We start from the raw sequence: 15,534 nt of genomic DNA on the forward strand, positions 1-15,534 counted from the left end.
TAAAAAATGTAGTGTATAGGACCATAAAATAATTTTTATTATATATAAAAATTTCCAACAATCTCCCACTTGGTCCATGCACTCTAAGTTTTATAAAAATGACACTATGGATTGCAACACACTTTAGAAAAGTCGAGTGGCCACTCATTTTGTTTTTATAAAAAATACAATTATCGAAATAGATGAATTGATAGACTTCCTCAATAGTAGATCAAGAATGTGTAAACAAGTAATATATTAGTCTAAACAGTTCCTTGATCTCAAAACTAATTCCATCTAGGATTCAAGCAAATATAGTGGTTTTTATTATATTTCATGAGATGTGCAAATTGCATATGGTCTAAACGCACACTTCACTATCCGTCCTGCTTCATACCATTGCAGTATGTCACCTGAACATATTACAGCAAACCGTCAACCTTCTGTTCAGTGTGAGGGTTTACCGATATGGAGCCAATCCCATATTTAACCCAAGCTATCTTCATGAAGTGTGAAACACTCCAATGAGCAAACTTTAATATTTATGTTTGAATTTACCAATGAGGTGTCCATCTCACATCTAATCTAAACAACCTTATGAGTGAAATACCATTATTCGACAAATCTTATGTTTGGATTTACTGATATAGTGTCAATCTCATATCTAACCCAAACAACCGCATGAGTGAAATATCTCCCAGACAACCTTTAATAATTATTTTAGATTTACCGATATGGTGCCAATCTCACATCTAGCCCAAACAACCTCATAATAACACGTGTATAAACCATATATATCAAAATAATAATAATGATGCATCATAACTTTATTTTAGATGCAAATAACTATCACCATAAGGTGTAAATTGGAGGAAAATAAGTGTCATGTAGCATATATAAAATAAATATCAAACATCATAACATAATAACTCTCGAACACCTATTTGAATCACGTGCTTTATAAATACTTTATTACTTTCGGCCGAAGACCGTTAGTGAGAGGATCTGCAACAATCTTTCTGTAACCTTATAGGGAAATCTTAATGGCACTTAAACCTTTAACCTTCTCATGCTTGAAAATGTACTTTATGTCAATGAGCTTATTACGTTTGGTCACCCTTAAATTTTTCCATATACTTAATTAATATAAACCTTTAGATAAAGTCCAAGTATGCTAATAGTGTGATCTCTGCCAAGGACATACTCTACATACCCCATGTCCTTCATGTCAAAAACTTTCTATAAAATTCTCAATATCATGTATCACATGAATGTTATTGCTACCTAGAAAAATATTATTAACATATAGAATAAGGAAAACAAAATGACTCCCATTGAACTTGAGATATATGTATTTATCCATAACATTCTCTTTGAACCTACAATTAGCAATCACTGTATCAAAGTTCAAATACCACTGCTATAAAAACTTGCTTAAGTCATAAATAAGCGATAATGAAAGAATGACTCTTAAAGAGTCCTTTAATGAAACTGAAGAAAAAATCTCAAAGAAATCAACACTTAACTTTTGTTTAACAACTTAGCCATCAATTTTGTCTTATATCCATATTACACCTCAAAATCATCAACTATGTAATACCCCTAATTTCAAAAGGATAGTTTCGGTATTGTTTTAATTATTTTAATTGCATTTTGATTATTTATTTGATTTCTTGGCTAATTGTTTACTTGTTTAATTGATTTAATTATTTATGTGTTAATTGAATTATTTGTTTAAATAAATTTGTGTGCTAAAACGTGTATTTGATTTCTTTGTTTAAATAAAATTGTGTGTGATGATGTGTATTTGTTTAGGAATTTAATTGTTTTGTTTTATTTATTTTTTATTTTTTATATATTTTTAAGGAATATATGGATAGTAGTAACGGACCAACTAATTGGGTCCCATGGACTTCTTGGATAAAGGGTTTAATGGGTACGGATAATTACCCATAGATGGTTGTATATGTATATATAATAAATAAATAAATAAATATATATAAGGAAAGTCCTTTAGTAATAATCTGATGTATATTTATATATTATATATAAAAAAGATTACACATAGATTATACGTAACATATATTTTAGTTACTTTTTAGTATTTAAATTTTATTTTATTTTTATTATTAGTTTGATTTGAATTGGGAAAAGAATTTGGGTTATTTTATTTGCCTATAAATATATAACTATAGGATTATAAAAGGGGTTAGAAAGTAATATATTTTAGAGAGATAAAAAAGGAAGAAGAGGAAGGAAGAGAAAAAGAAAGAAGGAGGTTAGAGTTTTTATGAAATTCCTAAAGGCGAGTTTTAATTCTTCTCTTCTCCTTTGATTCATACCTTATGCATGCTATATTAATTCTAGATTTTTTAAATAAATTAATGGGATCTAATTACATGAATTAATTTAGAAATTAAAGCTCATATGTTTTAATAATGGATTTGTGATGAATTTTCATATTTTGACAAATTGAATTTTAATGTGTTTGTTTGTTGGCTGGGTCTGTTTGTTTTTGTTTGTATCATGAATTTTTTTTAAAAGCTTGATCCAATTGTTACGTGTAATTGAAATACACTTTAATCATAAAGTGTTACACGCCGAATGAGGAAGGGGAAAAGACATGCACGTCACACAATTTAGTGCATCAGCTCGTTGATTACAATTGGTAATTGAAATTTCAATTATTTTATTATTAGTATTATTTGTTTCATAAGACATACACGCCGAACAAGAAAAATTTGTTTTTAGCATGAATAAGTTTTTATGTAATATATGAAATCTGAATGTGTTTTTCTTTACTTAGGTGTGCACGCCAAACGAGAAATTAGTATTGTTGGGATATAGGCCTGAAATCAGAATTTGGTTTTTTTACATGAATTAGTTTTTAAATGTTATTTTGGTTATTGTTAGAATATTAAATTAATATTTGTTGGTTTTGATTGATGGATTTGAATTAAATATTTATTTAGTTTAAATAGATTCATTAAGAATTGGAATGCATGATTTAAGTTTATATACTAAGTATGGAATGTAATTAATTTTAAAAGGATAAATTAATTAAATATTGTTGGATTAAATTATTTTAATCAATTGTTTATATTTAAATTAATTTAATCTGAACATGGAGATGTAAAATTTAGTTTAGATGCATATTAATTTCTTGTGATGTAAACTAAATGCATGCTATTTTAGATTGATATTTTTTCTCAAGTAAATACAAATGATGTGTATATAATTTATATCATGTTTATTTGGATTATTATATGTAAATATTATTTACATTATCCTTGGATTGGAAACTTTTATTTGATTATGATATGAATTAATGCACCATTATGGAATGTGGGCATATTAGGAACGGATTAACTTAAGAGTAAAGTCCTACCTATTTTTAATAAGGGAATGGATTAACCATAGTATTAATCCTACTTATTCGTGTCAAGTCAACGGAACAGTTGGATGACATATTATTAAAATAATAATTTGGATAGTTTATTTTGATGGTTGGAGAGGACGGATTTTACATATATAATTATACGCCATGATATGAGCTTGAGTCTCAGGATCAGTGGTTAGGGTGCGTATATTGCCAGGGATGTGTAGCTAGATATAGTATAGTTGTGTACCCTGGTAGGTCTAGGTACTCGTGCCCACTATATGTTTGTTTTGCATGTTACCTACTATTCAGGTTGAGACAACTCTATAATCTAGTGAGGTTCTTTTAGTGTATATATATCTATTTATGGACTATTTAGTTATTGTAGAATTAATTAGGATGTGTATGTGTATCGGGTCTCTGTTTGGGATGTAGTAGATTAGAATTTGTATGTGTGCCCGACCCACCATTATTTTTCAGGTGTTCGTCAGTTCCAATCTTAGAGATTGTTCGTGCCGAGGAGAGACAGTCATTCACTCTTCTGACTCTACGTAGGACTCTTCTTCCTGCTTTAGTTATTAGTTTTATTTCAGTTCAGTTATTTCAGTTATGATTTTATTAGGGGTCCACAATATGGATTCCCGAGTTGTAGTTTAATTAATTACTAGTATCCGAGGATTGGAGGATTTTATTATTGAATTTTTAATTATTATTTATTTGAGGATTTTAAAATAAGGATTTATTATTTAGTTTCCTTCAGCTTATTATTTATTTATTATTCTTTTTATATTCAAATGCTTGTTTATATACTTAATTGTTTAGTATTTCTCGAATCTGTGCTCGGACTTGATCATCCGTGGCTTTAGAATCGAGGGGTATCATGAACTATAACACACTTCCAAGCTCTAGAAGATCTCCTAAGCTAAACAGACTTAGGAACTAGATTGGAAATTGAAAGAAAAGCCTGCAAAGGAGAAACAACTAATTAAGTAGGAATATGAGCTTTAACTGAAACCACTAAAGCAAATGGAATGAAACCTGAAATAAAGAGAATAGTTGCTGAAAATGTTTTTCTGCAAAGAAATTACAATATCTTAAACTCCCACTGGATTCACTACTCTCATTAAATACGCCTGACATATTCCAATAATCTCCATAGGTCTACTGGACAGTAAAAATATTCAATCATTTAATCTTTCAGGAAGTATGCTCCTTGATATCTACATTATATAACTTTGTCTCTATAAGACATCCTATAATACCCCTAATTTTAAAATGATAGTCTCGGTATTATTTTAAATGTTTTAGTTATTATTTATTTATTTATTTATTTGCTTATATGGTTATTTGATTATGTGATTATTTGCTTACATGTTTAATTGAATTGTTTAATTATATATTTTATTTGCTTAAATGTGTTATTTGACTTAACTGATTATGTGCTTGAATGTTATTTGAATTAGTTGGTTTAATTAATGTGTTGTTTATTTGGAATTAATTAAAGATTAAGTAATTAAATGTTTCTTTTGTTTTATTTTATTTTTAACGGTTAGTAGTAATGGGCCAACCAATTGGGTTCCATGAACTACTTGGATAAGGGGTTTAATGGGTACGGATAATTACGCATGGATAGTTATATATGTATATATATAATAAATATATATATATATATATATATATATATATATATATATATATATATTTAAGGAAAGTCCTTTTGTAATAATATGATGTATATTTATATATTTTATATAATAAGAATATACATAGATTATACGTAACATATATTTTAGTTACCTTTTTAGTATTTTAATTTTATTATTTTCTTTATTAGTTTGACTTGGATTAGGAAAATGAGTAGGGTTATTATTCAGCTTATAAATATATAACTATAGGGGGTTGGAAAAGAAAATTAGAAATATATCACGTAATATATTTTAAAGGGAAAGAGAGAAATGTAACGACCCATTCCACCACATGGTATGATATTGTCTGCTTTAGGCCTGAGCCCGCACGGTTTTGCTCTTGGGCTTTACCCAAAAAGGCCTCATACCAATTGGAGTGACACGCCTACATATAAACACTTTACCTTTCTCTTTCCCAGGCGATGTGTGATTGTGAACCCGTAGCTCGTCATTGTGGTAGCCTGTCAGTGTCTCGCACCCGCCCACCTCACACTCGCCCACAGGATCATCACAATCCACCCCCCTTGGAGGCCCAACGTCCCCGTCGGCACATTTCCGGTTAAGTAAGGCTCTGATACCATTTGTAACGACCCACTCCACCACAATGTATGATATGCTTATATATAGGTGTGTCACTCCAATTGGTATAAGGCCTTTTGGGGTAAAGCCCAAGAGCAAAACCGTGGGGGTTTAGACCTAAAACGGACAATATCATACCATGTGGTGGAGCGGGTCATTACGAATAGTATCAGAGCCTGATCCAGCCGGAAGTGTGCCGACGGGGATGTCGGGCCTCCAAAGGGGGTGGATTGTGATGACCTTGTGGGCGGGTGCGAGACAATGATAGGCTATCACACTGGCGAGTTACGGGTGCACAATCCCACATTGCCTGGGAAAGGGAAGGGTGAAGTACTTATATATAGGTATGTCACTCCAATTGGTATGAGGCTTTTTAGGGTAAAGCTCAAGAGCAAAACCTTGCTGGCTCAGGCCCAAAGCAGACAATATCATACCATGTAGTGGGGTGGGTCGTTACAAGAAAGAAGGAAGAAAAAGAAAGAGAAAGAGGAAGAAGGAGGTTAGGGTTTTTATCAAATCCCTAAAGGCAAGTTCTTGTTCTACACTTCTCCTTTGATCTGTGAATTATATATCTCTAGTATAATCTTAGGGTTGTTTAAAGAACAATTAAAACTAGAATTTATAAATTAATTGATCTAGAACATAGGACTTATAAATTATATTTCATAGTTGTTCTTGTTGTATGAATTTGATCTGGGTTCTTTATAGATTTTTACATGTTTTAAATAATGTGTTTTCATATTTGTGTATTGATAGAACTTATAAACATGCCTTAAAATCCTTAAACAATAAAAAATGATTCATAGTAGGGTTTTCTGGGTTGAATTGCGTAATAGTACTCAATCCGCTATTACAGTGCTCGAGCCTTGGAAGTAAAGCTCGAGCCATGGATGAAAAGCTCGAGCCTTGGAAGAAAAGCTCGAGCCATGGATGAAAAGCTCGAGCCTTGGAAGAAAAGCTCGAGCCAAAGGAGAAAAGTTCGAGCTATTGATGTAAAGCTCAAGTTATATACTGAAAGATCAAGCTATTGGTGTAAAGCTCGAGTTATGATTAGGAAGCTCGAGTTATTAAGGTGAAAGCTCGAGCCTTACCTGGGGAAGTTTCATAAACAGCGTTAAATTTTAAAAAATATTTTAAAATTTGACTGCATAATAAAATATCAGCATATTTAAGATTTAGTTTGTGTAGGATATATGATGTAGGAAGTTTAAATAAATTATAAGCCAGTCCTATTATGTGATAATATAATATTATGTTGTTATGTTTATTTCTGGATTATTTGATGTACTTCTTTAATTGTTACATCAACTATTGGGTTGTACGGATGTAATGCATCAGTATGGGATGGTGGCACTCTAGGGATGGATTAACTTATCAGTTAAGTCCTACCTATTTTATAAGGAAATGGATTAACTAAAATGTTAAGTCCGACTTATATTCGTGTTAGGTTAACTGAACAAGTTGGATGATACATAGTGGATTACTTTATATTGGATTTGATATATATATATATATATATATATATACATATGCCATGATATGAGTTTGAGCCTCAGGATCAGTGGATAGGGTGCGTATATTGCCAGGAATGTGTAGCTAGATATAGCGTAGTTGTGTGCCCTGGTAGGTTTAGGTACTCATGTAAAGCTTGTTCGTGCTAAGCAGAGATAGTGCATATCATTATTTCGGTTCTACGTAGGGTTCTCTTTACATTTCAGTTTTGGATTATTACATTTCAGTTGGGATATTATTAGGGGTCCACTAGATGGATTCCCGAGTTGTAATGATATCAGAGGTTTTAGATATTTTATTTGGAGGATTAATTATTTTTTATTTAAAGATTTATTATTTAGTTTTCTTTTCTTCTATTTTATTTATTCTTAGTTATTTCTTTTGTAATCAAATGTTTGTTTATATACTTAATTGTTTGGTATCTCTCGAATCTGTACTTGGACTTGATCACCCGTGACTCTAGAATTGAGGGGTATCACACATCCCCACATTTTCTATTTTCTGCAACTTTATTTTGTTCAAGAAAACTAGAAGTGATGTACTGTGGCACAATGCCCTGCTCTTTAAGTATGTACTAAAAGTATTATGATTTACACTCTCCTTTCCATTCTCTCATTAAAACTTACCACCTTAGTCCAATCTTAAAACCATAATCTTTATACCAACTACTTTCAACTTTATTCTAGTAGATTTTACATATATCAATTACTTCGGACTTCTGGTGGATTAAGTGCACAATTATACCTTGAGAACCCATCAATGAAGATAATGAAGTACCTTTGCCGCAAACGAGCTATAATAAGAAATGGACTATAAATGTCGGTATAAATATAGTCCAAAAGACCAAATGACTAACTAGCTTCAAAAATTGCATTTCCTAGCATCTGTCCTTTGACACAACCAACACCTAAAATTTGTGTCCCAATAATCTCGTCCTTGATTAAGCGTTCAAGTCTCTTTTGAGAGACATTCCCCAATATCCTATACATAGCATAGAGGAATCCTCTCTAACCAAAACACGATTTTATTTGGAAGGTATCGAGTTTATAGAAAAACAAGAAACAGGTAGGATCATATCCGAATCCATCTACCATGTCTATACCTATATTTTTACCAAGTTAGGCTCCAATATTAACATGAAAATTTTCTTTTATGCTTTGTTTTTCTTTTTCACCACAATGACCTTTTTTTTTTTTCTATGTCCTTTTATTTGTACAGAACCAACATTTATCATTCTATGATCAATATCTTTTCATGTATTGTTTTGCCTTTTTTTTTTTTTTTTTTTATTCTGTTTAGCTTTATACACTTTCTTACCGCCTAGTTTCTTCTTGAAACTATTCTTGCTATCACGGCAAGATAAGCTGACACGATTTTAACACCTTTGAGTCGTTCCCCTTTAATCACACAAAGTGCTAACAATTAGTTAATGCCACATTTAACTTCTTGTGAATTATAATTCACCTAGAAAAAAACCTAAGCAGAGAATAGATCACCATGTGAACTAATAGCTTATCATCAAATATGATTCCTCACTACCTCAGATCATTAACCAGCTTGCACATCGTATAGATGTACTCCCTCACTGAACCATTGACATCATATCTAACTAACATAAACCATGTCAGATAATAGTATTGTAGTTGCTTCTTAATGTCCATTAACTCTTTCTTGATAAAATCAAGAAACTCATTGGCAGTATCAAAAACCAGAATACCACCCTGGATAGTATTACCAATAGAAGCATAAATTAACCTAATGGCATAGTAGTACCTTTAGTCCACATAAAAATGTAACAACTTTTCTTCCTAAGAAGACCAGGCACTGGCATACGGGTTTTTTTCTAAAAAAAAAAACACAGACTCGTAGTCCAATAAACACAATAAAATATCAAAATGTGTCTTCTAGGCAAATATAATTTTAACCATTTAATGGTTCAATCCCTATGAGTTATCTTTAAATTACGGAAGCGTCTGTAACCTGAATAAATGTTATATTGAATAACACCACAAAAACAACATATAAAATAATATGTCATAGTTTTAGGGATTATTACTTTAATTCGTGTTTAGGGTTTTAAGCCGAATTTTTCAGTGTGTTTTATTATGTGCAAAAACCGTCCACCCTGCATGAACAAATAAAATGACATCTAAAAATCACCTTTTGATATAATTTTAGATTTTACTTTACCCCCAAACCTGCAATAAAATCGCACATAGACCTATTTGATTATACTTGAATTATTGATAAACAATTCCACTACCTTTTGGTTTAGTTACAATCAAAGCGCTCTCAAATATTCTACTCACTTATCCCACACTAAGACATTGATCACCTTTTGGCAGAACAAATGCATTTATGTGGGTAAGTGCACTGTAAGACCTCAATAAAACCAATGCCTTAAAATTTCAAAAAAAAAAATAATAATAATCTCCATGAGCGTGTCACCTTTTAGCAGGCATCACCCACTTTGGCAACCACCTTTGAAACGGTCACTTTATCGGTCTTCCTGAAGAACCTATACTGCAGAAGTTCAATTTATTTAAGTTCAACAACTTCTTTATAATGCACATAAACTAAACCCAAATATTATGGAACACTTGATTTCACTGTAATATGAATGGTTTTAACAAAAAAAAAAAATTAAGCCTCTTCATACATATCAAGAAATTACTGTGACTAATATAATAACATGCACATCAATCAAGATTTAAATAATCTTAGTTCTTTTTATACTTTAATTGAAAAAAAATTATAAATACTTGATACATGTATATTATATATTCAGTAAATAATTTAAAAATACTCGATTATTTAAATCAATCAAGTTAATACTGCTTACTTATAGCACACAAACCCCATAAATTTTTCAAGCTAAAGCTGACTTGTATATGTAATACAATCTTAAGAACATCTATAGCATTTATTATTCACTATTCATGAATAAACCACTTGTTCACAATATTGTCATGCAAACAATCTAATTAATGATAAAATTTCAAAGAAAATTTCTATTCAACTATTCTTTGACATCAACTAATTACTGTACACATATTAGAACTTGAATTGAATATCATATTGATTAAATATTTAATTAGTTCACCACAAATCAGTCAATTATGCACCATTTATTCACATACTGAATATATACCGAAAACAATAAGATAAATAATCTATGAACAGACATCTCAAATAGTATGAGATGAATCATCATATGTGTAAAACCCCTAATTTAAATGGATTTAATTGTTTAACTTGGGTTTTTATTTAGTTAACTGTGAATTTGTGTGATTTAATTGTGAGTTTTTAAATGACCTGTTTTATTAAGTGTTTTATTTAAATTGTTAATTATTTTAATTGTGTTTTATTTTATTTAAATTGTTAATTATTTTAATTGCATGGTTTTTGTAATTGAATTAGGTTAAATGTGTTTTTATTAAATTAGGTTTTCATGTGTTGTTAGAAGTCACGTTTTTAGCCGACAAGGTTTATAAACTAGGTTGTGTTTTATGGGCCGAGTTTCAGTTTAGGGTTTAGTTGGACTTAGGTTTAAGGGTGGCCTATAAATATGTGTGTTTCGTTCTGTTTAGGGTTTTAGAACCCTATTCACGGCATACAGAGAACAGAGAGACGTATAGAGGAGTCTGGGAGAGAACAGAGAGGGAAAACCAAAGGATTGCCGGAAAAGCTTAGGAGAAAGACGTTGAGATTTTGAACCGAATCTCACAGGCAAGTTCTAAACCTATCTCTTTCCCTTAGGCTCGTGTTCTTTGCACGTCTAATACAATTCCAGGATTTAATAGGGATTAAAAATTGAACTGGATTGCATGTTTTAAATGCTTAAAACTGGATGTGTGTTCAAGTTGTTTAATGTTTGTATTAAATTCTTCATTGCGTAATTTCTGTTTTAATTCATGTAAGTTGATGAGTAATGATTTTAATTATTTCTATACCATGTTGGGAATCACTGGAATTAATTTAGTTTGCAGGTTTGGTGTGTTAAAACAGTTGGGATTCGGGAATGCATAAACTACTCGTATTAAACTCTTGATGCAAAATTCATGCTTTAATTGATTTTGGTAACTGAACAAAGAATTTAGTGGATTCTAGAATAATTTGGAATCTTATTTAAACACTTAGGAACCCTAGGGATGAAGGTCAGTTCATCAGAAACTCACTGGAATTTAAAACGATGAAAAACAGAGAGAGAGACGGCTCACTGTTTTTAAGAGCAGGCTCTTGGAGCCAAAGAGCAAGCTCTTAGAACCAAAGAGGCGGCTTTTAGGGGTCTTGGAGCAGGCTCTAAGATTAAAAGAGCTGGCTTTAAGTTTAAGAGAGCAGGCTCTTTCTTTTGTAGAGCAGGCTCTTTCGTCGGGTTTCGGTTTTTCCGTTTTTCAGCAACTGTTTGGGCTACGGGACTTGGATTTTGGGATTTTCAGATTCTGGAAGAAGCTATATTGGGGTGTTTGGAGATGTTCTAAGATTGATTAAAATCTATGAGAGAAAATTTATGCAAAATAAAACAACTTTGTTTTAATGCGACAGTGGACAATGCTTAATTAATCAGTTTACTGTATTTTTTTTATGAAAGGATGCAGAATTGCTTAACACTTGGAATAGCAATTCTTAGTAATAAAATTCTCAATTAACCCTGTCCCAGTGTTATAAAATAAGCATGTGGATTTATATGATTTAGTATGCTTATTTGGCCCTAAGTTGGTTTACAGTTTGGATGAGAGGAACTGCAAGATGTTTAAGCCTTGGTATTAAAATTCTCAGTGATGATTTGCAGTTAGTCACGTTCCAGAATTATTAAAAAAAAAAAAATTAAACCTGTGAACATTTATATTCTGATTTGGTTGATTAGAATTAATTGGTTTACATGTATAACATGTAGTATCAATTAATGGACATTTCGGAGTATTATGGATTAAGCCTGTTAATTGACAACTATTTCATCATGCTTAATATGGAACAATTGATATTTGTACTTAGTGTTTTATTGTCAATTGTGGAATGTATGAATTGGTTGACAGTTATATTTTTTATTATTCTATCAACTGTTGGATGGACTGGATTGTATGCACCGGTATGGGACGGTGACATACCAGGTTTGGATTAGTTCAAATTGCCAAGTCCTACCTACTTTGGAATAAGGGTACGGATTATAAAAATAGAATCCTCCTTAAGTACAAGTCTGTGCGGTTGAATAAGCTAAACGACTTAAGTCTATGCGGTTGAATAAGTTGAACGATTTACTGGATTTCTTATGGATGAATGTGAACGGATTTTAAATATATTATTATCGTACCATGGCATGAGCTTGAGTCTCAGAGTTAACGGTTAGGGAGCATATATGCAGTAGGATGCGTAGCTGGTTATGCTGGTTGAGGTGTACCCTGTTAGGCTTAAGTAGTCATGCTTACTCCGGTGCGTTTTGCATATTACCTTCTACTCAGGTTAAGACCCGTATCATAGTCCAGTGAGAGTCCATAGTGTGGACATATATATATATATATATATATATATATATATATATATACACACACACACACACACACACACACGGATTATATAGTTATTGTTGAGTTAGTTAGAATGTATATGCGTATCGAGTCTCTGCTTGGATTGTAGTAGGGTAGAACTTGTTCGTGGGCCTGACCCACTTTTATTTTTCAGGTGTACGTCAGTTCTAGGCTTAAGCTTGTTCGTGCTGAGTAGAGACGACCACTCATTCTTCCGACGACGTAAGATCTCTATTCATATGGTTTTCTTTTAGTTTTACAGTTCAGTTTGGTTTTCTTATTAGGGGTCCACAGGATGGATTCCCGAGTTGTACCCTTGGAGGTTTTGGAGTTGGATTATCTAATCTTTGTTATTTGGGATTTTAAGTATTTAATATTAAAAGATTTTATATTTTAGTTTTCATTCAGCTTTATACTTTTATTTTCTTAAATTCACTTTGTATGCTGTGTTCGTTTTAAAATATTAATTGTTTGATATTCCCTCGGGTTTGGGCCTGGGCCTGATCAACCCATATCTCGAATCCGAGGAGTATCACGATATGTGTAAAGAAACTTTATATTTGTGAATTTACAAACTTCACCCGTGGGTATCTCATCAAAAGCAAATTCTAAATTACTATATACATTTATATATATTTACCATGACATTTAAAGCATTTAGTGCTCAATTGTGCACAATATAATATTATTTAAAAACTCATGTTCAATAACCTTATTGCTTACATACTACGGTATTTATTTATTTTAAAATAATATATATATATATAGAATTGAGTATATAGACATATATCTATATTGTGCATACACAATTATTTGATCGTGCAAAATATTAGAGAATACAAAAATGACCCAAAAGTATAGGCATCAGTCTCAGGTTTAATCTAATGAGTTTATCTCCATATATGCTATCAAAAAAAATACTTTCCAATGCATGAAACTCAAGACTTGAACAAATCATAATCTTCCACCAAAAAAAATTTGATGCATGTAATAGTGACTTTATTTTGCTTATTTAATTACATGCTTCGAGAGTGGGCATCAAAAGCAATGGATCAAAAAACACAGATTAATTGACTCGATAGCTATGAATTTATATATAGCTATATGTGAGTACACACGTTCCACGAAACCAAACCTGGCTTACCAATGCATCTGGTATTTTGATTGTCGGAATACATGGTCATCAATTGGGTCATGATTCATATATAATATATATATATATATATATATATATATATATATATATATAATCTATCCAGCACCTATAAGTATATGCATGCAACAGTGGGTAACAATGACGCTGCTACAGGAATATTGATAGCAAAACCACCAATAGTAAAGATTTGCACGCCATGGAAAGTCCATAACAATATGAATCAATATTCATATTATATTTATTCAATTTTTCTTTTTTTAATTTCTACACTAAAAATTTAAACCCTAACATTGCTCCCATACCAGTTGTTGAGTTTTAATCAAATGATTTATATGTAGAAATCAAGAATATTACAATTAATTAAAGAGATAATTTAGTCTCGTACAGGGCTGAATAAGAATTTAAAACCCTTATATATAACAACAACAGGAGGGACGATTTCTCTACAAATAAACATATCTAAGCTTCTCTTCCTATCATGGAAATTTAGATATAAATGGTTAAAATTAAATCATACCAAATAAGTTGGAGGTATAAAACCATACCCTCAATTAGCTTACCAAATTAGAAAGTACAACTTAATCCATCAAGTATCAATAATCACATTGCAATCCTATTTTAAAAAACTTAGTGTATAGGGCCACAAAATAATTTTTATTATATATAAAAATTTCCAACATAGAATTGCTAACAAATTTATTCAATAAAAATTTAAAATAATGAACAATACCTAATTAATGGAGGAAAAATATAATTATCCCAATATACAAAAATAACTGCAAACTACAAATTTGTAATAGCTATTGAGAAATAAAATTAATGAATCATCTAATGAAATTGTTGGAAAGGGTTTGTGCCCTACCTCTATATAACACCGGATGCGATTACGACTTTGACATGTAGTCTGAAAATTCTAGACCAGTAATGTCTTTATATGTTGCTGGGATTGGCCCTGGGCCTATTTTTGTTGGTTATTTGTCTCACTCCAAGGCATGGGCCTTTGTAATTTTGTAACTAATTTTTATTTATACAATTATTTACCTTCAGAAAAAAAAAAAAAATCATAGTGTACAAAAAAAAATCAAGTTGATAGAGGAAGTAAGCAAATAAATCTATACATAGTTTTCAGATACTTGAATAAAACATATGATAGAGTTCTAAATTAAGATATAATTTGATGAGATCATGAGTCTTACATTTATATATATTTATATAAAATCCCTTTAAATCTTTATTAGCATTATTAAGGATATGTGTACGAGGATATAAATGTATATTGTGCGACAAATAATTCAACTTGATTACTCACGGGCAGTGGGTCGAATTTGAGTGAGACAAGTAATTGTATTTTGTTTTGGGTGGGCATACCAAGCTAGTGCTATGCCCCAACTCATTCAATATCTTCTCCCTTTGTGCAAAGATTGATTGAATTTTGTGCTCACTGCCACCATAGTTGGAGTGCTAAAACTGTGAACGTGATATCATAAATTCATCAATACCAAATGAGACCACAAATCAATTAATTCATCACGGTCAATGTAGCCATTTTAAGGGCATCTTTGTAAATTTGATTTTTTTATTTTTTATTTTTTTGTATCAAGATAATTTTTTACAACTTTGGCAAAAATTTAAAAAAATTAAATAAGGTTTAGAAAGTTCTAAAATTTTTAAAAGTGAAGCAAAGAAAATGTTTCACTTTTAAATTTTTTATAAAGTGGT

This window comes from Cornus florida, unplaced genomic scaffold (genome assembly GCF_030987335.1).
Source record: "Cornus florida cultivar Cherokee Brave unplaced genomic scaffold, ASM3098733v1 CherokeeBrave_3.0.0_Hap2_Chr10, whole genome shotgun sequence".
Classification (NCBI taxonomy): domain Eukaryota; kingdom Viridiplantae; phylum Streptophyta; class Magnoliopsida; order Cornales; family Cornaceae; genus Cornus; species Cornus florida.